The following is a 25,499-nucleotide window of genomic DNA, read 5'->3' as shown; positions in this document are numbered from 1 at the left end:
GAAAGCCTATTACCTTCCTAATCAGGGAGGGGATACAGCATTAATTTCAAGGCATCTCGATTTAATATTCATTTGACCCCATAGCAATTGTGCAATAAGCAAAATATCAGAAAAGGAAAACAACAAAGTTAACTTCTCACAGGAAGAAAAAGACATTAAGGTATGTACAGAAATCAGCCTTCACATACAGGAGTCTTGTTTGAGTGGCCACCGAAGATCCAGATTTCAGAAAAAAAACAAGCACTACCCACATTAGGAATGTTCATTGGTGCTTAACATTAGGGCTGTCTTCTCTAAAAGAAGGAACGAGGTGGTGCCACTAGAAGTTGGTTAGTACGAGTTCCAGGGATGGATCCATTCCAGAAAGGAAATGCCCTAGTCAATGCTGCCTAAGGGTTCAGAACACAGGGGTAGGGTGGGGGGAAGTCTACTGATCTACACATACAGTCTGCCACCCAGAGAAAGTCTTTAGTCTCCAACAAGACCTTCTTTAGAGGGTGAAGCTTCACTAAATGAAGGGTGACCTATGGCATTTAGGGCACTTCCTATCTTTCTAGGTCTCCGGAGTCCTAAGTCCCATTTGGATCCTAATGCACAGCCCTGTGCACTCAGTGTCCTGCAAACGTACACCTGCCACACTTCAGGCTCTCCCCTGCCAAGGATGGCATCAACCTGCTCAAAGCCACCAGAATAGTACATACACTATCAACATGATAAAAAACACAGCAACTGCTGCAAGTTTGGCATAGGTGGAACGCATGTTCAAATACTTCACGTCCTGACAACATTTCTTGGACACACTGGACAAATTGTTGGCTTTGGAATCCAATGCTGAGAGGGCTTCCCCTCGCTGTAGGACTTCTTCAATATTAGCCACCATGATTCTCTGAACATCTTGTAATTCAGTCTTGATGGAGCCCAGGTTCCTCCGTGCACGGCTGTCAATGTACAGTTTTTTGGTTTTCTGGATGTAAGTATCAAATTCAATGAAGGAGTAGGGTCTGGAGACAGTGGGCACTTCTTTCCATGTTGTTCATCAAATTCGGAGTGCAAATCCTCAAGGTAGGCAAATGCCAACTTTTTGGGGAAACCAGGTTCCCACAAAACCAGGTAACATACTCCCTGCTCGATAATGTAATGAAAGGTCATGGCTCCTGCTTCCAAGGTACATCTTGTAGGGGACTGTTCATTCAATTTGTGAAACAGTTGCTTGGCCTGACTCTGGCACTGTTGAAGGTCCCGGCCAGACTGCTCGTCTTCCTGCATGCAGGCCGCCAGCGGAAGCCCATCCGCCACCCGGGCGATCATCGTCAGCAACACCATCTCTTCCGGTTACAGAAGCGCCAACACGGCCCGCCGACAATGGCAGTCGCTGTAGTCTCCCTTCTTCCTCCGCCCGGCGACCGCTCGGCACTCCGCACCGTAGCTCCTTCTGCCTGCGTCTCCTCTTCCCCCACTGAGGTGGCCGGAAACAGCCTGCTTACCTTTTATATAACATAAAATAGAAAATGTATGTCTAACATTCTTCTTAATAATTGTTGAGCTCATAAGAAAGAGGGGGATAAACCTGACTATTATATGAATTCAAAAAGTAAAACCATTTAGAAACAACTAAAGGCAGTAACTATTTTATACAAAAGAGGCACAAGAAGAAGGATACAGAGAATTTAAATGGGGCAGGAAGGCTAGTAGTTCTGGCAACCTACTTTCATCAGGAATGGGTTTAAGAGGTAACATTACATATATATTTAAAAGAGTATAAAAGTCTTCTAAATTTAGAAGAAATAAAATGGTAGGGACATAGGGGTGAGAGGACAAGGGAGGGATTAGGACAAGGGAGGGATTTGTAGAGGGGAGAATGAGGGAATAGGTAAAGGGAGTTTAGGTTAATGGGAATGGGGGAATAGGGGAAGGATCCTTAGAGGGGGGAAGGCAAGTAATAGGAGGGCAGGGTGGTTGGTGGAGGAGGGGGTAGGCAAGTTAATAGGAGGGCAAGGTAGCTGGTAGAAGTAAAGTAGAGGAGGCAGGAAGGGTAGGAAACAAAAGATGTACAAACATAAAAAACAAAGATCAGGAGTAGATTATGTTTGGGATAATAAATGTCTATATACACCTGTATATATGTGTAAGTGTATGTATATATCTGTATGTGTATGTATATATCAAGAAATATCTAAATTATATTGTAGCCTTCTGGGGGGTTGGGGGGAGGGGAAAAAAGAACAAAGTTAAAAAGTGCACAGGAGAGAACAAAAGAAAACACAAGGAAGCAAAGAAAAGATGGACAGTTCTCACCACAAGGTGTATTATTTGTCATACATGCTTTCTTGAAATGAAAATTTATTGTTACGTATTTTGAATCCTCTCCTATATTCTGCTATGCACATGACATGCTTTTTTTTCTTTCTTACTTTATATTTAAGTTTCAGTAGTTAAGTTTATGATATGTTTCTGTTTCTTTTCTCTGTTTTGTATTTGTTCTGGTAAAATAAAAAAAAACTTTTAAAAGAAGATAAACTAAATTAAAAACAGAATATGTCAATTTCCTTTTTTAATTAAACAAATTTATGCAATGTTAACTATTCAATTTCTCAATAATGTTTTATTGGTGGAGCATACAACTTTGATATCTCTTTATCATATTAGTTTCTCAATTCTGGCCGTCCAATATCACCATTGTAGACACAAACTATCAGACACAGTACTCCTCTTGAATCCTTATGCCACCTCCAAGAGGTATTTGTTGTTGCAGAAGGCGTTAAAGGATCCCTGGGGTAAATGAAGAATTCACCATAGAATTTGTGGTAGAGGAGATGAAACATGGTCCAAGTCAGTAAGTGAAGCAAATAAGCATTTATTAAGTCACTACCATGTGTCAGACATGATACTAAGTACAGAAGATACAAGGAAAGACAAAACTGATCCCTCTTGTCAAGAAGTTTATAGGCTAATGGTAGAGAAAACAAGTTATTTAGCAGGATATATAGGGGATAAACTCAGAGAGAAAGCACTAGCATGGGAAAAGAGAGGGTGGGATTTTACCTGAGACTTGAAGGAAGGCAGAGAAGTTGAGTGAAAGAATTCAAGGAATAAAAGAATAGTCAATTATAATTCAGATTCTGAAGATGAGCTAAAATGTCACTAGATTGTAGAATATGTGATAATAATAGCTCAAATTTATATAGTGCCTACTATGCGCCATACAATGTGCTAAGCACTTTTTACAACTGCTATCTTATTAAATCCTCACAACTTTGTAAGGTAGGTGCTATTCTTATCCCCATTTTGGAAATGAGGAAACTGAGGCATAACAAATTAAATGACATCCCTGGTCATACAATTAGTAAGTATCTCTGACTGGATTTGAACTCAGGTCTTCCTAACTTCAGACCCAGAATTCTATCCACTGTGGCACTTAGCTGTGGAGGGAAGTAAGGTCTAAGAGAACTGGAAAGTTAGAAGGGTGACACATTATGGAAGGCTGGATCTTGGAAGTTTTAGTGAGCCACTAAAATTTAATGAATATGGGTGTCACATGGTCAGAACTTAATTTTAGGAAGATTAATTTGACAGCTGTGTAAATAATTGCCTGGAATCATGGGGCATGAAATAGCAGGGATAACCTGCAGGCTATTAGGTGATGAGACCTTACACCAGGGTGGGGGCATTGTCATGACAGAGGAGGGGGTATTGATGGGAGATGTTTGGGAGGTAGAATCTATAGGACTTGGTTCCTGATTGGGTTTGTGGTGGGGTGGGGTCAGAGGGGAAAATGAGGTGAGGATAATACCTAGATTTTAAGCCTCAATGACTGGGAGGATGGTGGTACCTTTGACAGCATAAGGAAAATAGGAAGACAGGGTTGGAAGATACGATGATGAGTTCAGGTTTTGACTTATTGAGTTAGAGGTTTCTATTAGACGTCCTGTCTGAAGTGCCTTCTAGAAAGTTAGAGATGTGAAACAGGAAGTCAGAAGGGAAGTTAGGACTGGACAAAAAGATCTGTGGATGCATTCTCATGAATTCATGGCAGTTGGTTAGACCACTAAGCAACACCGTGCAGAGGAAGAAAATGACACAGGGCTGAGAACGAAGGTATAACCACAGTTATTGGGCTTGACCCAGATGAAGATCCATCAAAGAAGGCTGTTCCATCTGACAATTTGCAAAACATGTCTTTACTGAAGTCATAGAAAAAAATGTTCAATAGCTGTTATGGTAATTAGGGTAGGAGTTTTTTTTTTTTGTTGTTGGTTTTTTTTTTACTGTTTTCTCTTTTGGAGTGCTGTGGTAATCAAGTACCTTTGATGAGTTTTGCCTTTTAAATGTAATGGCAAGCGAAGTGGACTTTTTGTTGTCTTTGTTTTGGGGTGCTTCTCAGCACTGAGGAATCTTTGATTGAATCAGGAGACTTTGATGACCTGCTTACATCAATGGAAGGCCTAGTTCACATGGGTTTGAGTAGCATGGTTGTGACACCCTTTGACCCTGAAGAAGAGGATATATAAACTCAATGGTTAGTGTTTTGCCTTTGGGGGCGCACTCATTGAAAGAGTGTTGGTGACAAGACTCTGGATAGCCATTGAAGCAGCCCCCCACCCTGGCTTTGAAAACCCAGATGTTGGTGCTTCACTCTCTGCTAACTATCTTGATTTGGTAAGATCTGTTGATCTGTTTGTAATTTCTGTTTGTATTTGCTCTGAAGTTCAGGGTTTTGGCATTTCCCCCCCAACTAAGTGAATGGTTTATGTATGTTTAATTAAAGTAAGATTGTTAACCACTTAAATTTGCTTTGCTTAGAAAAGCAGTGCAAAGAACCTGTGTTAGCAGCCTTCCTGTGTGCTTTTCACCCCCACAACAGCTGCTAGCAACATTGTTGTTACAATAGCACAGGGCCAAAGAAAACATAGTGACCAGTTCTGGAATTTTCAGAAGGAGAGATGAATATATAGGACATCCATGTTTTAGCCCACTTTTCTTTAGGTCTTTTTCCATTTTTCAAAGTTCAGTTCAAAGTTTCATATCTTAGTTCAATGACAAATATCTCAATCACAGTTTTCTAATGCACTGCTTATGTAAAATCAATGATTGAGGCCTTGAGCAACTCTACAATAACCCATCAATAAACTCAAGCAATGATTGTAAAAAGCAATCATTATGAAAATAATTTCAGTTCAATGAAGAGTGAGACATAATCCTGCTACAAAAATGCTCCTCACTCTCACTTTATTTGTGCTTTTTTAAGGTTAAAGTTAATAATATCTTTGAAATGGAAAACTAAAATTCATTTTTTGAGTCATGAACAACAAAAATAAAACATTGAGGGTTTCAGAAGAGGAAAAAATAAACAATATGCAATTACATGTTTTCTGAAATGAAACTCAAATGAAATCTGAAAATATGTCTCAATTTCTGTAACAAATAAAACCCTTAGGGATATGTATTTATAAAAGTTTCATATTCATCACACCAAAGCCAAAGCAGCATACCCTAGTGGCAAGAACCATCATCTGGGACTGAGGAAACTGAGCTATGCTCATCTCTGCTGCTAAAGGGCTGGATAGTGTTAAGGAAATCATTTCACCTCTGGCAGTTTCAGCTTCCTCCATCTGCAAAATGAAGGGGTTGGACCAGCTGATCTCTAAGGTTCCTTGCTGCCCTAGTAATTTATGATTCTGAATGAGAAGTTATAACATCAAGGGTAAAATGAGTTTATCAAAATTATGTTTAAGATTGTATTCCTTAGTATTGGTTCTGAACTATAAGAAGTAAAAGAAAAGAGAGTACATAGCAATTGAATATGTGCTTATATTATAGCTAATCTATGTGGGTCATTTAGAGTTTGATAATAATATACTAGAAACTGTGTGCATATTAAAGGGAAAATCCTTCTATAGACATCTCATGAGACAGGATCAAAGTGAGAAAGGGTTTTGGCATCCAAATAACAGAAGCGTATATGTATTGAAATGCACCAGAGACAGCTTTATTGTGTAAGAAAATTTAGTTTCATTGAATTGGTCTCATTTTAAGGTCCCCATGTATTTTTCTTTAATGGATCAGCCCCTTTCTTCTTTTCATTTAATTAAAAATAAATATTTAAACTCTATTAGAGATATGGAGAGCATTCAGGATTAAAAGAACAGCCAGCAGGAACTAGCTGCACACCAACCTCTTAAACTTTGGCTGATCATCTCTGCTAACTGTCCCTTTGAAACTGACAGTGGCCTGGGCAGAAACTGGTAATCAAAAAGAAATCGGCCTTTTTGTTCACGTTTCTTTTCTTCTATTTAGAGCCAAGTTCTGAATAGCAAAAAACCTGTTTGTTTTTGAAATGACTTTCCCTTTGAAGCCTGGGATACTGCATGAGCCACATCAATTTCAAAGAGTCAGTTACCAGCACTGGAGCAGCTCTGGTTTAATGGGCTGTTATGCAGCTATCTACAGCAGGGTTTATCTTGTCCATTTTATAAATAGCTGATAGAGACAGGGCGGGGGGAAGAGATTGAAAATAGTAAGATACATTCACAGCGCTGATGTCATGTGTCTGTTTTTCTTAACACTTCTAAAAAAATATGTTTTCTTCCCATAACTTTGCCCATCCATTCGTATATTGCTTTAACACATGTATCCATTCCCTGTCAAAGTTTTAATACTAATCAATCAACTCAGAAGAATTTATTAAACTGCTACTATGTGACCAGCCAGGCAATATACTAGGATCTAGAGAGACAGACAGAATGGAGCAATTTCTGTCCTTTGAGAGCTTATATTCTATCTGGAGAGATAACATATATACGTGTAAGTATATATGAGATAGATAAAAGTGACAGGTACATATGTTAACTTCTTTGTTGTGTTTTATAAAAATAGCATTAAATCTTCTGCCAGTCAGTCAGTTTTGCTGACTTTTTATCTTTTATTCTTTGTTAATTTGAATAGCTCTCTGGGAAGGAAGGGGGATAATAAAAAAATAAAATATAAGAACAAAAGAGAGAAGAAGAAGAAGAAGAAGAAGAAGAAGAAGAAGAAGAAGAAGAAGAAGAAGAAGAAGAAGAAGAAGAAGAAGAAGAAGAAACAAAGAAACAAAGAAGAAAAAACATTCAATATTCATTTTAGGTAGGGACTGAATGTGGGATATCACCCAGTTAAGGAGCCTCCACTCCACCTCCATGAAGCAATGCAATGCAGGGTCAGACTTGTTTGAAATTCACAGCCTCAGAGATTTGCCTAGAAACCTGAGAGAATAAGTAACTTGTGGTGGGAAAAAAATCTAGCATGTGTTAGAGACTGGTCTTGAATCATGGTCATCATGATTTCTAGGCCAACTCACTAACTACTGGTGCCATGCATTATTCACCCAAAACAGTAGCAATTTCTAACAATGTACGTACTATTTTTTAATATCTTTGATGAAATAGTTCTAGTGGTATAAATTCATTTATACTGTACTCAACTGTATCAGAAGTACAAAGGCAGGTATTAAATTGTTTCAATTGTTTAAATGATATATTTTTTGTTCTAATTTTTTCTCATTTATTAAAATAAATCACAGAAGTGCCAACAAAGGTGTTTTGAGCAATTGAATGATCTCACATTTTCCAATCTTACTCTGACTTCTCATTAATTCTCAGATTAATAAAATGAAGCCATTCTTCTCTTGGTAATTAAAGCATGATGATTTTTCCACAATAATAATCAATTTAAGCAGGCAGAAATGAAAACAAGGAGGAGATAATTCTTTGCCCAGCAATACAATATACCAGTCAATAAAAAATAGATTATCTTTGCATTGATCAACAGGTATGCTTGTTCCCTTTAGTCAGAATAATGAATCTCCATTTGGTTAGAAAACAACTCTTTGCTTGGCAACTCTCAATATTTCAAATACTCTATAGATTGCCCACAGATTATTAAATGACTCTTTTAAAAATCAATTTACGGATTCTAAGCCTAATGCAGATATTATGGCTGGAGATAACAATTACTTATATCCTTCAGACATTAATTTAAAGGAAAATGAGCACCAAATAGAAGGTGAAGGGATACTTTTACCTTCCATCTCCTACCCCATCATGTGCCCCCCCAAAAGGATCCTGAACAAAATTCAAGTCTCGCCTACAACTTAACGAGCCCTCAAAATGTCTTTTAAAAATACATTATACCTAAACATTAGTCTATTTTATTAAAATATAACTACAGTTAATGGTACAAAATTTTACTAACTTAAATAACATAACCACTATTGCACAGCAAAATTGGTTCCCAGAATCAGACATAAAGACTTAGAAATATGCAAATGTTTTTTGGTTTAGACTAGTATATTTGGTCAGACTTGTGATTTTATTAGCATGTGAAACTACTGGCATGTCTTTTGTGAAATTTGTTGATTTAAGACTCGGTTATGTAAGTTTTAGAAAGGTTCCTGGGGTCCTGAGAGGTTACATGATTTACCAGAATCACCCAAATAGTAGAAAGGTAGGATTCAAACTCAGATAGAACTTTGATCCAACTCCAAAGCAGGCCCTCTATCCACTATGCCACCTTCCTCTTATTACCTTGGGTGGTGAGGTAGAGAGACCACCCAAACTGAAGTCAGGAAGAGCTGAGTTCTACTCTAGCCTCAGATACTTACTAGCTGTGTGTCTCCGAGAAAGTCACTTAGCCTTGCTTGTCTCAGATTTCTCAATTTTAAAATTATAAAATGTAAACTAATAGCACCATACCCCACTCCCACCCCAAATTCTTGTGAGCATTCAATGAGATAATAATTGTAAAGCACTTAGCGCAGCACCTAGGACATAGTGAACACTATATAAATGTTAAATAGTATTATTGTTGTAGTCATCATTAATGCATGATAATAATAAAGTTACATTTATAAAGTAAAGCCATGTTTAACAACAAGAACAACAAAAAATCTTAATAAGGCCATTTTTTACAAAAAAAGGGGGGCACAGGACATCTCTACAATGAAAATAAAGGTGGTGAATTTATTATCAGCATTTGCAGTATAATTTGCATAGATTTCAATGACCAATTTTTTTTTTAAATAGAAGTTTTGTGCAGCTTTGTTGACAGTATATCTTCATCTATACTGTGAGAAAACACAAGGTGGGAGGGATATACAATTTGCAATCATTACTATCACTTATGGAACAAACATTACCTATCCATCATTTCAAGAATACTATTGGATTTTGATTGCTACCGTTTATACCTGTCCTCATTTGTGTGGTGTCATGAATAACAATATCCTCTTTTATTCTTCTAGGAAACAGCAATCATGTGCTAATTCTGAGAGAGGAGACACTATTTCTTAAGGAAATTTCCAAATTAAAACTTTTGGGAAGTAGTAGATAGCTATATTTCTAAATGTTTGTTGTCCACTCTGGCATCCAATATCTGTCATTGAGGTTTCAATCTAGAAATACCCACACTTAGTTCTAACAGCATTTCTTTCATACTTGTTCTTATATCTTCGTTTATAATATGTGCAGTCTACTCACACCCACCATATGTCTCCCCATTAGCCTTTTGGTGACCTGAAACTTGAATTTTTTTTGAAGACTGTACTGTCCCATGACTTTTAGCCATAGAAATTTAACAGTGAAATATTGATGTTAAAAATCTAGAATTGTGTTTCAAAGAGAGATTAGTCATTAAAATCTCAGCACAATTTTGCAAAGGTATTCTAGGTTGCTCTTTTACCCTTTTAAATTCTGAGGCAGTTAATTGTCTATATGTATTCTTAGTCCTAGATAAAGGACACCATAGATCATTTCCATATTTGGGTACCTTTAACATGGTATAAAAGAAAAAATTGTGAATGGAAATAGGTAAAAAAAAATAACATTGGTAAGTAGTATTCTGGATCTTGAGAAAAGTAATGCTTGGCTCCTTGCATTTTCACCTCTCCAATCAGCACTTCCCTAATCAACAATTTTGCCTATCCACTCTAGTCAATATGGAAATATCATCTATCACAACTACCTTCTTTTTTAAATAAATTAATATGGATTGATTTTAATTAACAATTTGCCTGGTAAAGAAATTGAACAATATCTCCTGAATGTTGTTATGGGTTTTTTGTTTGTTTGTTTGGTTTTATTTAGTTTTGTTTTGTCTTGTTTTGTTTTATGGGGGTAAATGTATCTCCCCTATGTGGAATACTAGTTTGGTTCTGAACCTCTCAATATGGCGGTAACTTCAGTGAAAGAAATAAAATGCACTTTATTTATTCATTAGGATTATGTCTGTATATTCCTTTTTCAATCATCTCCACCCTTTCAGTTTGGGTCTGCAATGAAAAAATCTTTGGATAGGTAGTCTTTCATTCAAGTCAGGTACCTATACTTCATGGGAGATAGTAGGAACACTCCATTGAACCAAATGTTCTGCTACGTCCACAAAATAGTGCGTAGATATTTACACATTCAAAGCAATACTAAACTGGATGATGTTGGAAAGATGGACAGGGGGATACTTTGTGATAGCTATAGTAATATCCATTATAAAATATTTGTGTGTCATTATTGGGGGAATTTTCAATTAAAAGAGAAAGAAGGATGTTGTTGTAATAGCAGCAAAACTGGCCTGTAAGATATATCTGAAAACCATTAGATGATTTGTCGCAGGTGTAATGGGACTTGACTCTTTATGAGACAGCTCCATTTGAGCCCAGGTAAATGCCCTAAATAGCTTGTGTAAGGCTACATATATTCACATATTCATGAGTATCAGAGACATGTGTCTGGCATGTGAGAAATTTTTCAAATTTAAAAGGGAAATAATAAATTGAGGAAAATGAGTTGCGTTTTCTGTCATTACCTCAAAAGGCCTTGCAATCTATAGCAATGATAGATAGATAGATAGATAGATAGATAGATAGATAGATAGATAGATGGACAGGTAGATAGATAGACAGACAGATATCTGGAACTGTTTATAATATTTGGAGTTTGCAGATGGCACTTGTTATGGGCAGCTGCTGGCATCTTCACTTGCCATGTGAATTATTTATTTAGCAGCATAAACTGTATTACCTTAATCCTAACTGAGATCTACAAAATTATAGTCTCAAGGGGTTCCACCTTACAAATCAAGTTTCAGTACTTAGACTAAAACAGAGTATAGTTGTTTCTCAAGTTAGCATTAATATCCATACATTCACAATAGTATCATACTACATGACAGTCATTGAACATGTTCATCTCTTGTATCCCTTAAGGTGGTAAAAACATTACTTTGTAAAAGCTATCAGCTCTTTTTCTCTCTTTCTAATTTAACAAATTCTGATAGAAACAGCAATTATACAAACTAATAATATTAAATATAGAATAATTACATTTTGGTATTAAAAGAAATACCTGGATGATGGCGTCTCTGATGACTTCTGGTCTCGCATCTCCAACCACTTTTTAGATATCTTAAAATGAATGTCCTATAGATATCTTAATTTCTATTATGCGCAAAACTAAACTCATTTTTTTCTCAGAAACCCTCTCCACCTTCCAAACTTCCCTATTATTACTGAGAGTACCACAATTCTAGTTCCTCATGATCTCAATGTAGATATGATACTTGACTTCTCACCTTTTAATTTTAACTTTTTAAACTCTTGAATAAGCCCCTTTTCTCTCCTCTGGTACTATCACCTTGGTGCAGGGCCTCATGTCCTCATGCCTGGGCTTTTGTAATAGCCTTCTGGTTGGTCTGTCTGCCACAAGTCTCTTCCCAACCCAGTCCATCCTCTATTCAAGCATCAAAGTGGTTTGATTTTCCTAAGTACAGGTCTCACCATATCACCTCCCTATTCAATAACTTACAGTGGACCTATCCCTATCACTTGTAGGATCAAATATAAAATCCACTTTGTGGTGTTCAAAGCCCTTCATAATCTGACCTCTCTCTCTCTCTCTCTCTCTCTCTCTCTCTCTCTCTCTCTCTCTCTCACACACACACACACACACACACACACACACACACACACATCCCACATTTTCCCAATGTTTTCATACCTTAAACCCTGTCAGGTTCTCTGGGATTCAGCATTCCTGGCTTCCTTGCAAGTCCCCAAACAAGATACTCCATCTCTAAATTCTGGGACATTTCATTGGCTGCCCTTCATATAGGGAATATTCTCTATATTCATATCTAACTCCTGACTTCCCTGGTTTACTTCAAGCCCCAGCTAGTATCCCACTTTGTACAGGAAGCCTTTTTATTACCTCTTAATTCTAGTGAATTCCCTCTGTTGATTATGCCCAATTTATCCTGAACATAGCTTGTTACTAGACAATTGTTTGCATGCTGTCTCCTACGTTAGAATGGGAGTTCCTTCGGGGTCTTTTGTCTTTTTTTGTATGCTTAACATAATACCTAGCATGTAGTGGGTACTTAACAGATGTTTATTGACTGACTGATTGCATTTATACATGAATCCCACAAAAATGTCTACTTAATGGATCTCTACCCTAGTTTTCAAATACACATCTAAAGGATGATGCATGACTTTATTGAGGAATGAATGTGGCTCATTTTATTTTCCAATGACATAAATGTCTGCATTGTGAGGGAAGGGGAGAGTTTAAAGCCTTTTGTTACACCTACCATAAAAAGTCTGTGCTCTAGATGACTACTTGATAATTTGAATTTCTAGCTCAGCCACAACCTATGGACTTTCCCTGGAAATCCTATCTGCCTCACAAATTCTCTTCTGTCTTTGCTAATGTATCTGGACTTTACCATATCTTGCTACATATGGAGATAAATATTTTTGATAGAATGCTTGAAGAATATATCTCAAGACACATTTCTAAAAAACATCATAACACTCAAACCTTCAACTAGTAGTTTCCCTCATCAAGAAGAAAATAACTGGGCAAAAAGACCACTGAAATGAGCCAACTTGAAGTTTGAGGTTAAACAGGACTGTTATCTTGAATAAAATGTGTTTAATATTAACCCATCTTGACTCAAAAGAGAGAAAAGCAATACAGATGGTGGTGAGAGAAATTATTATAGAGATGAAGGGCAGAGATATATGTGACCAAACCATTTGAAACAAGGAATCCAGTGCTTCCTCTCTGGATGCTGGAGCATGCTTTACTGAACTTCACTGAATGCACAGAGGGTTTTTTTTTTTGCCAAGTTGCAATAAGAAAACTTTGAAGAGTCATCAGAGGCAAAGGAACTTTCAACTTTATGTTAAGTCAATTTAGAACCATACTCCAAAGTTGAATTTGTATTCTTTTCTTGGCCCTATAAAGTATTTTAATCATAAACTATGCATGGTCTTCTGACTAATGGGTCAATGGTTTTAGATTTCTAAAATAATTTTTTACTCTCTTTCTAAAAATCCTGCTGTGAGGAAGAATCATTTATGAAGGCATGACCATAAATGATAAAACCTGCTTGTGGTAGCCAGTTTCACAGTTTATCATAAACAATACTACAAATAGCATTTTACAATGCTTCTATAAGGGCATAATTTAAGAAATCTCAAACAAGAACCTTAAAAGATATTAAAACATTCTTAAAATGGAAGACTAGGACTTCTTTCCTCCAAAATAGTGTTTTTTTGTTCTGATTGTGATAATTCACCAGTTGAATTAAATTTAACAAATATTCATCATGTACCCTCTGCTTATGCACAATACCATGTACTGCAGATATAAAGATGAACACAAAAACTGATCCTGCCCTCAGTAAACTCTGAAACATGTTCTTCTTGAGGGCAGCTACTGTTTTTCCTCTTCTTCATATCTCTACTACTTAAAGCAGTAGTCCCTGGAACAGTGAGCGTTTAATAAATGCATTTTAAACAAGCAGCTGAATTTTAGTCAGAAAACATGTACATAGATAAGTAAAAACAAAATATTACTTTATAGAAACCCAGCTCTCTTCAAGTTTCACCTATGAGGGCATCATGAATGTCCACACACATACATACATATATACATTTATGTGTGTGTACACATATTCATACATATAGACATAGATGTATGTGCATACACATAAACACACACACCTCTATCAATGCTGATCAGCATCATTTTTGCAATTTATCATCTTCCTGAATTGTCTAAAACTTGGTCAGATTAGTGAACTGTCCAAGGTGGCAAAATCAACGTGCTTCAGACACATAGTAGACACAAGTAAATGCCTATTGAATTAAGGGAATTGAATTGAATTTTTAGTAATACAAAGTAACGATTTCAAAAGGAAAAAAAAGTCCTACAAACAGGAAGTAGCTGCTAAGGTGGGCTTTAATGAAGTTAAACAATCCATAGGACAGAGGAGACAAGAGGGTGCATTCCAGAAATGGAAGACTGCCTGTGCAAAGATAGGAAGGTGAGAAATGGAATGATATGCATGGAGAATAGACCAGGTCAGCTTAAATGAAGGGATAAAGAACATTCAGGATTACTTTGAAGTCTGAGTTAGTATTGAAAAAACCTTGAAGATTAAAAAAAGACTCTAAAAAGGCAATGTAACTATTCTAACTATATTCTCTAATACTAAATAGGTAACTCATCGATGTTCTTTGAACAAAAGGAAAAAAAAAGAGATCACCAGGCAAATACAAATGGATTTCTTGAAGTATCCTACTAGCTCATAGAATAAGGTAAAAATAATTTATTCTCAATGTTTGATGTCCTTGAATTGCCTTTTCATGTGTGTAACCAACCTGATTTATCTAATAATTAACTCCTGTTCTTTTCTAATTTTACCCAAAGTCTTAGGATTGAATTTTCATTCTTATAGGAGGATAGTATGCTGTACAGACATCAGGAGGAGTAGATGGTAAATCCAGTTCTAACTGGGTGTATTCTTGAGCAAATTTCAGCACCTCAGTTTATTCATATGTAAAATGAATTCCATAATGCCACACTCCAGCCCTCCTATCACTGAACCTGAATCATATTTCTATCCATTATTATTTATTATAACTCTACTTCCAAATGTCTCTCTGTCTCTCTCTCCCTCTCTCTTCTTGTCTCTCTGTCTCTCTCTGCCTCTGTCTCTGTCTCTCTGTCTCTGTCTCTCTCTGTCTCTCTCTCTCTCTCTCTCTCTCTCTCTCTCTCTCTCTGTCTCTCTCTCTCTCTCTCTCTCTCTCTCTCTCTCTCTCTCTCTCTCTATGCCTCTCTTTCATCTGTCTCTGTTGCTTTGTGTCTGTCTCTAGATGTGTCTATTTGTCTGTCATGCATACAAACACATACACACCATAAAACATAAATCTTATGCACTACTTTAACAGCTGCTTATAATAAAACAATGGGAAAAGATATCACTAAATATGACCTGAGTGTCAGTCAAAGCAATATCTCTTTGGATCTTTTATTTGCCTTCCTTATTCTTTCTTAAGGAAAGTATTCAGTCAGTAAAAATTTTCTAATCCACTACTGTTTAGTGAGCTGTGTGTCTGCTCCTGGAACAAAACAACAAAAAGATCAATCAGAATCCCTGACCTCATGGTGCTTGCAGTCTGGTAATTCAATTCAATAAACGTTTATTTAGTACTCATATTCTGCAGGGTTGTAAGGCAAATGCAAATAACAAAAAGACAATCCTATCCTTTTTTACATAAAATGAAATTCCATTTAATTTGAACTAAGTTATTTTCCTTTATTTGAATGCAATTGTTACAATGAAAGAATAGAATGAAATTGTAGAAAGAGGTCTGGCCTAAGAGTTAGGAAAACCAGATTTCAAGTTCTTCTCCTGAAACTAGCTGCATGGTCCCTTAATTTTTAACCTTTCAATACCCAACTGCTTTCTAAAACTATGTTATAGAAAAGAAGTTGCAAATCCATGGAGGTAATTTCCATACTTGGAGTTCTATACATGAATGAAATCGCAAGTGTGACCCAACCAGAGACAGACATACATACACATATTTACTCATCACTTTATTGTTACATTTTTGAGTCATATTGCAGAATCACAGATCAAGAATGGGAAGAGATGCAATAAGTCATCTAGTCCTCTCTGTTTACAGATGCAGAAATGGAAGCCCAGGAGGTAGGATTTGAACTCGGATTGTTTGAATGCAGAGCTAATATTTTGTTTTTTCTAAATTATCATCCTGTGGAGGTTGAGCCAAGATGGCCATATGAAAACAGCCTCTTACCGGAGCTCTCTCACAATTTCTGTCAGATACCTCTGAAAAGTGAATCTGAGCAGATTTAAGAGAGTTAGAAACCACTAGTAGACAGAGTGGGGTAAGTTTCCAAGCCAGGAGAATCCAAAAGGTCGACGGGACAGATCTGTAGGGTAGGAGAGTGCCTGGAGTGTGGAGTTGCACCAGACAGCATAAACGTGGAAGCAGCTGTGGAAACCAGCCAGCAATCCAGGCTGGGAGAAAGTTAGTTGCCTGAAAACTGATAGAGATCCCCAGGCCTCCCAGCACAGGATGGGAGTCTGTTGAAGTGACCAAAGGGAGCAGCGCAGTGCTTTCAGCCTTGAGACATCCACTCCTGAGGCTTGCAGCCCAAAATTTTGAAACACACCTTCTAGAATTTCCGGAAGACATAATGGCCAGATAAATAGCTCTCATCCCTCCCTCCCTCCCTCACTGACCCAGAGAATTCCTTGGGAAAAAATGATGGAATAGAGGAGACAGAAGTGGGGCTTCAGTAGCCAAACAGTGGGAACTCTTGAGTCCCAGAAGAGCAGAGCCAGCAAGGGTCAACACCAGGGACCCACACTTGCCTTTGCACAGCCAGGGGAAGTGGCAGACAATGGCACAGACAACAACTGAGACCACTGGTGCTGGAGACCACCCCCAAGGGAAGAGAAGGTTTCTGGTAGCCAGATGACCCCTCCCCCACACCTCAGGAAACCAAGACCTTAATACACAAAGACAGGAATTAGGCTCACAAATCCCAGAACAAGAAACCTGGGACATAGATCCCTGAGTCTCACTGTATAGCCAGGAAAAAGCTAACCAACATGAAGAAGAATATGAAAAAACTGAAGACCATTGATTCTTTTGATGGAGACAGGGAAGATCAAAATACCAATTGAGAAGAGGACAGCATTGACACTATACCCACATCTGATGCCTCAAAACAGAATGTGAACTGGTCTCAAGCCCAAAAAGCATTACTGGAAGAGCTAAAGGAGGATTTTAAAAACCAAATTAGGGAGATAAAAGAAAAAATGGAAAAGAAAACCACAGATGAGATCTAATATTTAAGAAGTAAAATTGGCAAAATGGCTAAGGAGATTCAGAATCTAAATAGAGAAAATGACCCCCTGAAAGGTAAAATCATCCAATTGGAAAAGGAGACTCAAAAACAAAATGAAGACAGCAACCCATTAAAAATTAGAATTGAGCAAGTAAAAGCTAATGACTCTACAAGGTATCAAGAAGTAGCCTAACAAAATTCAAAGAATGAAAAAACAGAAGAATACATGAAATATCTGATTGGAAAAACAAGTGACCTGGAAAATAGATCCAGGAGAGACAATTTAAGAATTATTGGTCTACTGGAAAGCCACGATGGAAAAAGAGCCCTGATAGTATCTTCAAAGAAATTATCAAAGATAACTGCCCAGAGGTTCTTGAACCAGAGGGGAAAATAATCATTGAAAGAATCCACCAATCACCCCCTGAAAGAGATGCCAAATTGAAAACTCCAAGAAATATTGTAGCCAAATTTCAGAATTTCAAAGTTAAGGAGAAACTACTGCAAGTAGCCAAAAAGAACAATTCAAATATCATGGAACTATAGTCAGGATCACGCAGGATCTTTCAGCTTCTACATTAAATGGCAGCAGGAATTGGAATATGATACTACAAAGGGCAAAGGAGGTTGAACTACAACCAAGGATCATCTACCAAGCAAAATTGAGCATAATTTTTCAGGCAAAGAGATGGACATTAAAGGAAATAAGGGAATTCCAGACCTTCCTGATGAAAAGGCCAGAACTCAATGGAAAATGTGATCTTCAAATCCAAAACTCAAGAGAGACATAAGAAGGTAAACGGGGTGGGGGACCCCAACAAACCTTGTTAATCAATAAGGGCAAATTGTTTACATCCTTATATAGGATTATATGGTTTATATATGTATTATATACATACATATATATATATATGTATGTGTATATATATATATATATATATATATGCCAATCTTGAAAATAGTACAGCTATTATGACAATTTAAAGGAATACAAATAGACTGTGGGTGTCAGTATAAAATAACTGATATAAGGATAAAAACATAATTAAGAGATGTAAAGGGAGGGTTCTGGTAGAAGAGGTAAGGAGGTAGTAGAAAGGGGTAAATTACATCAAATGAAGAGGCACAAAAACACATTGTAGTAGAGGGAAAGACAGCAGGAAGAAGAGTAGTATATGAGCTTTACTCTCATCACATTTGATTCAAGAAGAGAATAACATGCTCTGAAAGGTATAGAAATCAAACTTGTCCTACAGGCAGTAGTTGGGGAAAGGAGAAAGGAAAGGTAGGGTGATCAGAAGGAAGGGAAGAAGTAGCAAGGGGAAAAGGGTAAGATAAGGGAGGGAAATCAAGAGGGAGGGTAAATTGAGGAAGGCAGTGGTCAAAAGCAAAACTCTTTTGAAGAGCAGAAGTGGGGAGGGAGAAATAAAAGCACACATGGTGGGGGGGGGGTGGAAAACAGGATGGAGCAAAAGACACAACTTGTAATCATCACTGTGAATGTGAATGGGATGAACTCTCCCATGAAACAGAGGTGGTTAGCAGAATGGATTAAAAACCATAATCCTATAATATGCTGTTTCAACGAAACACATTTGAAGCAGGGGGATACACACGGGTAAAAATGAAAGGATGGAGAACAATATATTGTGCTTCAGCTAAAGTAAAAAAAAAAAAAAAAAAGTACAAGATGGCGGCTGGTAAGCACGGACTAGAGTGAGCTCCGTACCCGAGTCCCTCCAAAAACCTATAAAAATGGCTCTGAACCAATTCTAGAACGGCAGAACCCACAGAACAGCAGAGGGAAGCGGGGCTCCAGCCCAGGACAGCCTGGATGGTCTCTGGGTGAGCTACATTCCACACGGAGCTGGGAGCTGGGAGCTGGGAGCTGGGAATGGAGTGGAGCAGAGCCCAGCCTGAGCGGCGTGGATGATCCAGACCAGAAGCCAGGCGGAGGGGGCCCTAGCGCCCTGAATATGTGAGCTGCGGCAGTTACCAGACCCCTCGACCCACAAACACCAAAGACTGCGGAGAAGGTTAGTGGGAAAAGCTGCGGGAGTGGAAGGAGTTCGCGGTTCAGCTTCCAGCCCCGGGGTCAGCGGAGGTGGGGCAGCTACAGCTGTTGTTACTTCCGGCTCCAGGCCCACCTGGTGGGAGGAATTAAGTGGCGGATCAGAGCAGGAGTGCAACAGCCTGCTGAAGATCTAAGCCCAGTCTGGACTGGGGGTCCTTGGGGAAGGAGGAGTGCGGCTCTGACAGAGCTGGCACCTCCCCCCCAAACGTAGAACATAGAACTCGTTAGTCTACAAGCAGTCATACCCCACTGAAAAACTCAAGGGTCAAGTTAGTTGGTTGGGAATATGGCCAGGCAGCAAAAACGCACCCAGATTCAGTCTCAGACTTTGGATTCTTTCTTTAGTGACAAAGAAGACCAAAACATACAGCCTAAAGAAGACAACAAAGTCATAGAGCCTACAACCAAAGCCTCCAAGAAAAACATGAACTGGCCCCAGGCCATAGAAGAACTCAAAAAGGATTTGGAAAAGCAAGTTAGAGAAGTAGAGGAAAAATTGGGAAGAGAAATGAGAAGGATGCAAGAAAACCATGAAAAACAAGTCAATGACTTCCTAAAGGAGACCCAAAAAAATACTGAAAAATACACTGAAGAAAACAACACCTTAAAAAACAGACTAACTCAAATGGCAAAAGAGCTCCAAAAAGCCAATGAGGAGAAGAATGCCTTCAAAGGCAGAATTAGCCAAATGGAAAAGGAGGTCCAAAAGACCACTGAAGAAAATACTACTTTAAAAATTAGATTGGAGCAAGTGGAAGCTAGTGACTTGATGAGAAATCAGGATATTATAAAACAGAACCAAAGGAATGAAAAAATGGAAGACAATGTGAAATATCTCCTTGGAAAAACCACTGACCTGGAAAATAGATCCAGGAGAGATAACTTAAAAATTATTGGACTACCTGAAAGCCATGATCAAAAAAAGAGCCTAGATACCATCTTTCAGGAAATTATCAAGGAGAACTGCCCTGATATTCTAGAGCCACAGGGCAAAATAGAAATTGAAAGAATCCATCGATCGCCTCCTCAAATAGATCCCAAAAGGAAATCTCCCAGGAATATTGTCGCCAAATTCCAGAGCTCCCAGATCAAGGAGAAAATACTGCAAGCAGCCAGAAAGAAACAATTTGAGTATTGTGGAAACCCAATCAGAATAATCCAAGATCTGGGAGCTTCTACATTAAGAGATCGAAGGGCTTGGAATGCGATATTCTGGAGGTCAATGGAACTAGGATTAAAACCTAGAATCACCTACCCAGCAAAACTGAGTATCATGTTCCAAGGCAAAATATGGAGTTTCAATAAAATAGAGGACTTTCAAGCTTTCTCAGTGAAAAGACCAGAACTGAATAGAAAATTTGACTTTTAAACACAAGAATCAAGAGAAGCATGAATCAAGAAACGGAAATTGCAAGGGACTTACTAAAGTTGAACTGTTTTGTTTACATTCCTACGTGGAAATATGATGAGTATGATTCATGAGACCTCAGTATTAGGGTAGTTGAAGGGAATATGCATATATATATATATATATATATATATATATATATATATATATATATATGTATGTATATATGTGTATTTATGTGAGTTGAAGATGAAGGGAAGATAGCTAAAAGAAATAAAATGAAATTAAGGGATGAGAGAGTAACATACTGAGAGAGGGAGATAGGGAGAGATAGAATGGGGTGGATTATCTTGCATAAAGGTGGCAAGAGGAAGCAGTTCTATGGGAGGAGGGGAGAGGGCAGGTGAGGGGGGAATGAGTGAACCTTGCTCTCATCAGATTTGGCCTGAGGGGGAATACCATACATACTCAGTTGGGTATCTTACCCCACAGGAAAGAAGAGGGAGAAAGATAAAAAAAAAATAAAAGGTGGGGGGGGGATGATGGAGGGGAGGGCAGATGGGGGTGGAGGTAATCAAAACAAACACTTTGGAAAGGGGACAGGGTTAAGGGAGAAAATTCAATAAAGCGGGATGGGTTGGGAAGGAGCAAAATGTAGTTAGCCTTTCACAACATGAGTATTGTGGAAGGGTTATACATAACAATACATGTGTGGCCTAGGTTGAATTGCTCAACTTCTTAGGGAGGGTGGGTGGGAAGGGAAGAGGGAAGAGAATTTGGAACTGAAAGTTTTAAAATCAGATGTTCAAAAACAAAAAAAAAGTTTTTGTATGCAACTAAAAAATAAGATACACAGGCAATGGGGCGTAGAAATTTATCTTGCCCTACAAGAAAGGAAGGGAAAAGGGGATGAGTGGGGAGGGGGGGAGTGACAGAGGGGAGGGCTGACTGGGGAACAGGGCAACCAGAATATAAGCCATCTTGGAGTGGGGGGGAGGGTAGAAATGGGGAGAAAATTTGTAATTCAAAATGTTGTGAAAATCAATGCTGAAAACCAAATATGTTAAATAAATAAATTGCATTTAAAAAAAAAAGTAGGAGTAGCAATCCTAATCTAAGACAAAGCAAAAGCAAAGATAGATCTAATTAAAAGAGATAAGGAAGGACACTATATCTTACTAAAAGGCAGCATAGACAATGAAGAATATCATTATTTAACACATATACTCCAGGTGGTATAGCATGCATATTCTTAGAGGAGAAGTTAAGGGAGTTATAGGAAGAAATAGACATCAAAACTATGATACTGGGGGACCTCAACCTCCCTCTCTCTGAACATGATAAATCTAACCTCATAATAAACAAGAAAAAGCTAAGGAGGTGAATAGAATTTTAGAAAAAGGCAGATATGATAGACCTCTGGAGAAAACTGAATGGGTCTAAAAAAGAATATACTTATTTCTTAGTGGTACATGGCACATACTCAAAAATTGACCTCGTACTAGGGCATAAAACCCTCACAATCCAGTGCAGAAAGGCTGAAATAGTCAATGGATCCTTCTCAGATCATGACACAATAAAAATTATTTGGAATAGAGTACCATGGAAATAAAAACTAAAAATTAATTGGAAACTAAATAACCTAATCCTAAAGAATAAGTGGGCCAAAGAACAAGTCATAGAAACAATTAATAACTTCATTCAAGAGAATGACAATAATGAGACAACATACCAAAACTTATGGGATGTAGCAAAAGCAGTTCTTAGGGGAAGTTTTATATCTCTAAATGCTTACATGAACAAAATAGATAAAAAGGAGATCAATGAAATGGGTATGCAACTTAAAAAACTAGAAAAAGAACAAATTGAACATCCTCAATTAGATATCAAATTAGAAATACTGAAAATAAAAGGAGAGATTAATAAAATTGAAATCAAGGAAACTATTCAACTAATAAATAAAACTAAGAGCTGGTTTTATGAAAAAAAAACAATAAAATTGATAAACCTTTGGTTAATTTGATTAAAAAAGAAAGAAGAAAACCAAATTACCGGTATCAAAAATGAAAACGGTGAATTCACTTCCAATGAAGAGGAAATTAAAACAATAATTAGGAATTATTTTGTCCAACTGTATGCCCATAAATTTGATAACCTCAGGGGAATGAATGAATATTTACAAAAATACAAATCGCCCAGGTTAACAGAAGAGTAAATAAATTACCTAAATAATCTCATTTCAGAAAGAGAAATTGAACAAGCCATCAATGAACTTCCTAGGAAAAAATCTCCAGGTCCAGATGGTTTTACATGTGAATTCTATGAAACATTTAAAGAACAATTAATTCTCATACTTTATAGCTCTAGCTCTTTTTTTCCCTCTTTTTTGGTTTTGTTTCTTCTCTCTCATGATCCATTCCATTGGTCATAAATATTCTTTGCAACTTGACTGTTGTGTAAATAAATTTAATGCTAAGGTTTATGTAGAATCTATATAGGACAGCATACTGTTTTTTTTTGGGGGGGGAAGGGGAGAAGGGAGGGAAGGGAAGAAAATTTGAAACTCAAGAACATGTAAAACTAAGTGTTGTAAACTAAAAATGAAAAATCTAATTAAAAAATAAAAATAAATAAATTATCATCCTGTATCCAAATGCAATAAAACTATAAATAGTATATCTAAGATATGGAAGACATTTTAATGTTCACGGAATTGAATTCAAGTGACTTATGAATGGCTATGTGGATGACAAATAATGGAGGCAAAGCTGGTTATGCCTTGCTGCCTTACCAAAATTTAAGAAAAAGTTCAAATCTTTAAGTTATCACTTTCTTACTTCCTTATATGGCACGTTAGACTAAGTAAGCCTTTAGTTTCAAGTAGCACTGGCATTGGAGTCAGAGAATTTGAGTTTGACTTAAGCTTCAACCTTTTATTTGCCTTAGAAAAGCAGAATCAATCCTATAGAAATTGTCACACAGGTAGAAAATGGCAAAGGCAGGATTTAAATTGTCAGTGGAAAGAAAATTTGTTAAGCATCTAATATGTATTAAGCACTGAAGATACAAAAAAGGCAAAAGGTATTCCCTGTACCTTAGTAGCTCATAATCTAGTGATTATATAAAAGGAAGTTGAAAAGTAGAAAGAGAAGAAGAGGAAAGGTTGCCCAGTTCAGGGCCCTAATGAAAATCCAGTGCACTGCAGCCTCATGGGAAAGAATGATATGGGAGCACAGGTTCCCTCCTTCAGTGGAGGATCTGGGAACAGCTCTCCCCTGTCCACTTTCTACCCTTTCCATTCAGAGGCAGTGAGGAGTTTTAGGTGCAAGGGATACTGAAGAGTATACTGTACCACAATGAGAACAGAGTAAGCCAAATATCATAACCCAAAGCTTTGGTTGGGGGGTTGGGGGCAGAATAAGTTAGCAGCTCCCTACTGTCCACTTATCATCATTATTGCTAGCAAGCTGATAAAGAACTTGGTAGGGATTTGATTATGATAATGTGGTCTCCGGTCATCATTGCTAAGCACACAAGTGGTCCTGTGCACGAGAAAATAATGATCATTGAAATACCAGTAGCCTAATAATCATATAGATAAGATACCCAGAAAAGTCCCCAAAGAGAATGTTGGGGATGCTTGTGCAAAGCATATGTATGAGCTGGAAGTGGCATATATATATGAAAGTGAATTTTATTACAGAACAGATGTCAAATATGTTGAACTGTATGACATTATAGTTCCTTTGATTGGCTTTCTTGTAAAAAAAATTTAAAAAGTAATTGACTTTTTTTCCTATTTTTCCTTTTTTCTCTTCCTTTATTTTTTCCTTTTTTTTGAGAGGGGAGTTGTATCTCAAAAAGGGAGGAGAGGCAAGTCACGCTTACCTATTTCCAAAGGAGAAAAGCCTGACTTGTAGTAGGAAAAGTCAGAGAGAAAAGACCATTTTTTCCTCAGGCAAGGAAAGAAAAGGTGAAAGGCTAGTGGATTGGTTTTGGGGGGAGTTTCTTTGCAAGCCTGACAGAAAAACCCCTTGACATTTCTTCTTTTCACTTTTAGCTGGCCTTGTTGCTACAGGAGAAAGGGAAGATGAAAAGGCTCATAGGAAATGTAAGTGATCTTTATTGACCTCTGACTTTTGTGTAACTATGGCCTCTGGCTTGTGACTGCAGTGTGCATTACTTGTCCAAACAGGTAAGGGAATTGAGTGCTGGCCTGAAGGAACCATGTGCACATGTGTGAATGTGTATACAGAACTTGAAAAATTGAAAGTCTAGATTGGGGAGATGGCAGACAGATTGGGAAAACTCAAAATGAAGTTAAAACTTACTTGTTCATGGGACAAATCCTAGTTTTACCCTATTCTCACCCATTTGTTGCCCCCTCCCACTTATTTTTCCTTCAAGTCCAAGGAAATATAATCACCAATTATGGGGATACATGGGATAATGCTTTCATCCTTGATCAGTTTGCCTTCCATGTCCTACAGTACAGAATACAAGTTGGTAGGTCCAGCTTGCAATTTTTTTTTCCTATAAATGAGTAGCATGGTATTCTTAGTCTTTGTAAACCACTTGTGAAAGCCTAATGATCCACCCACACAAACATTATATGAATGTAGAACTGGGAATAATTATGTGGCCCATAAAAAGTTACCTGAGATGGGGTGGCCTTCCAGCTGGTGCCGGGACTCCATCTCACTGCGCCTCAGTGAGGTTATGGTCTTGAAACAGATGTAAAATTACAGAATTCCTATCATTGACCTGAGCTACAATCTCTTTGCAAAGTCAACCACTTTACATTGCAAAAATTAAACACCACTTTGAAGTATTTTTTCCACTGTCGGAAAGCAATAAAGAGGACATATTTCAATGACAGAAT

The 25,499-nt window shown here is 37.6% G+C and overlaps 1 pseudogene; it reads right to left on the bottom strand.

Moving 5' to 3' along the window:
• Positions 1–676: 676 nt before the first annotated feature.
• Positions 677–1,332, bottom strand: LOC118848837 (annotated as a pseudogene).
• Between the last annotated feature and the right edge of the window lie 24,167 nt (positions 1,333–25,499).

Source organism: Trichosurus vulpecula, chromosome 4 (genome assembly GCF_011100635.1).
Source record: "Trichosurus vulpecula isolate mTriVul1 chromosome 4, mTriVul1.pri, whole genome shotgun sequence".
Classification (NCBI taxonomy): Eukaryota; Metazoa; Chordata; class Mammalia; order Diprotodontia; family Phalangeridae; genus Trichosurus; species Trichosurus vulpecula.
This window is presented reverse-complemented; position numbering and strand designations above follow the sequence as displayed.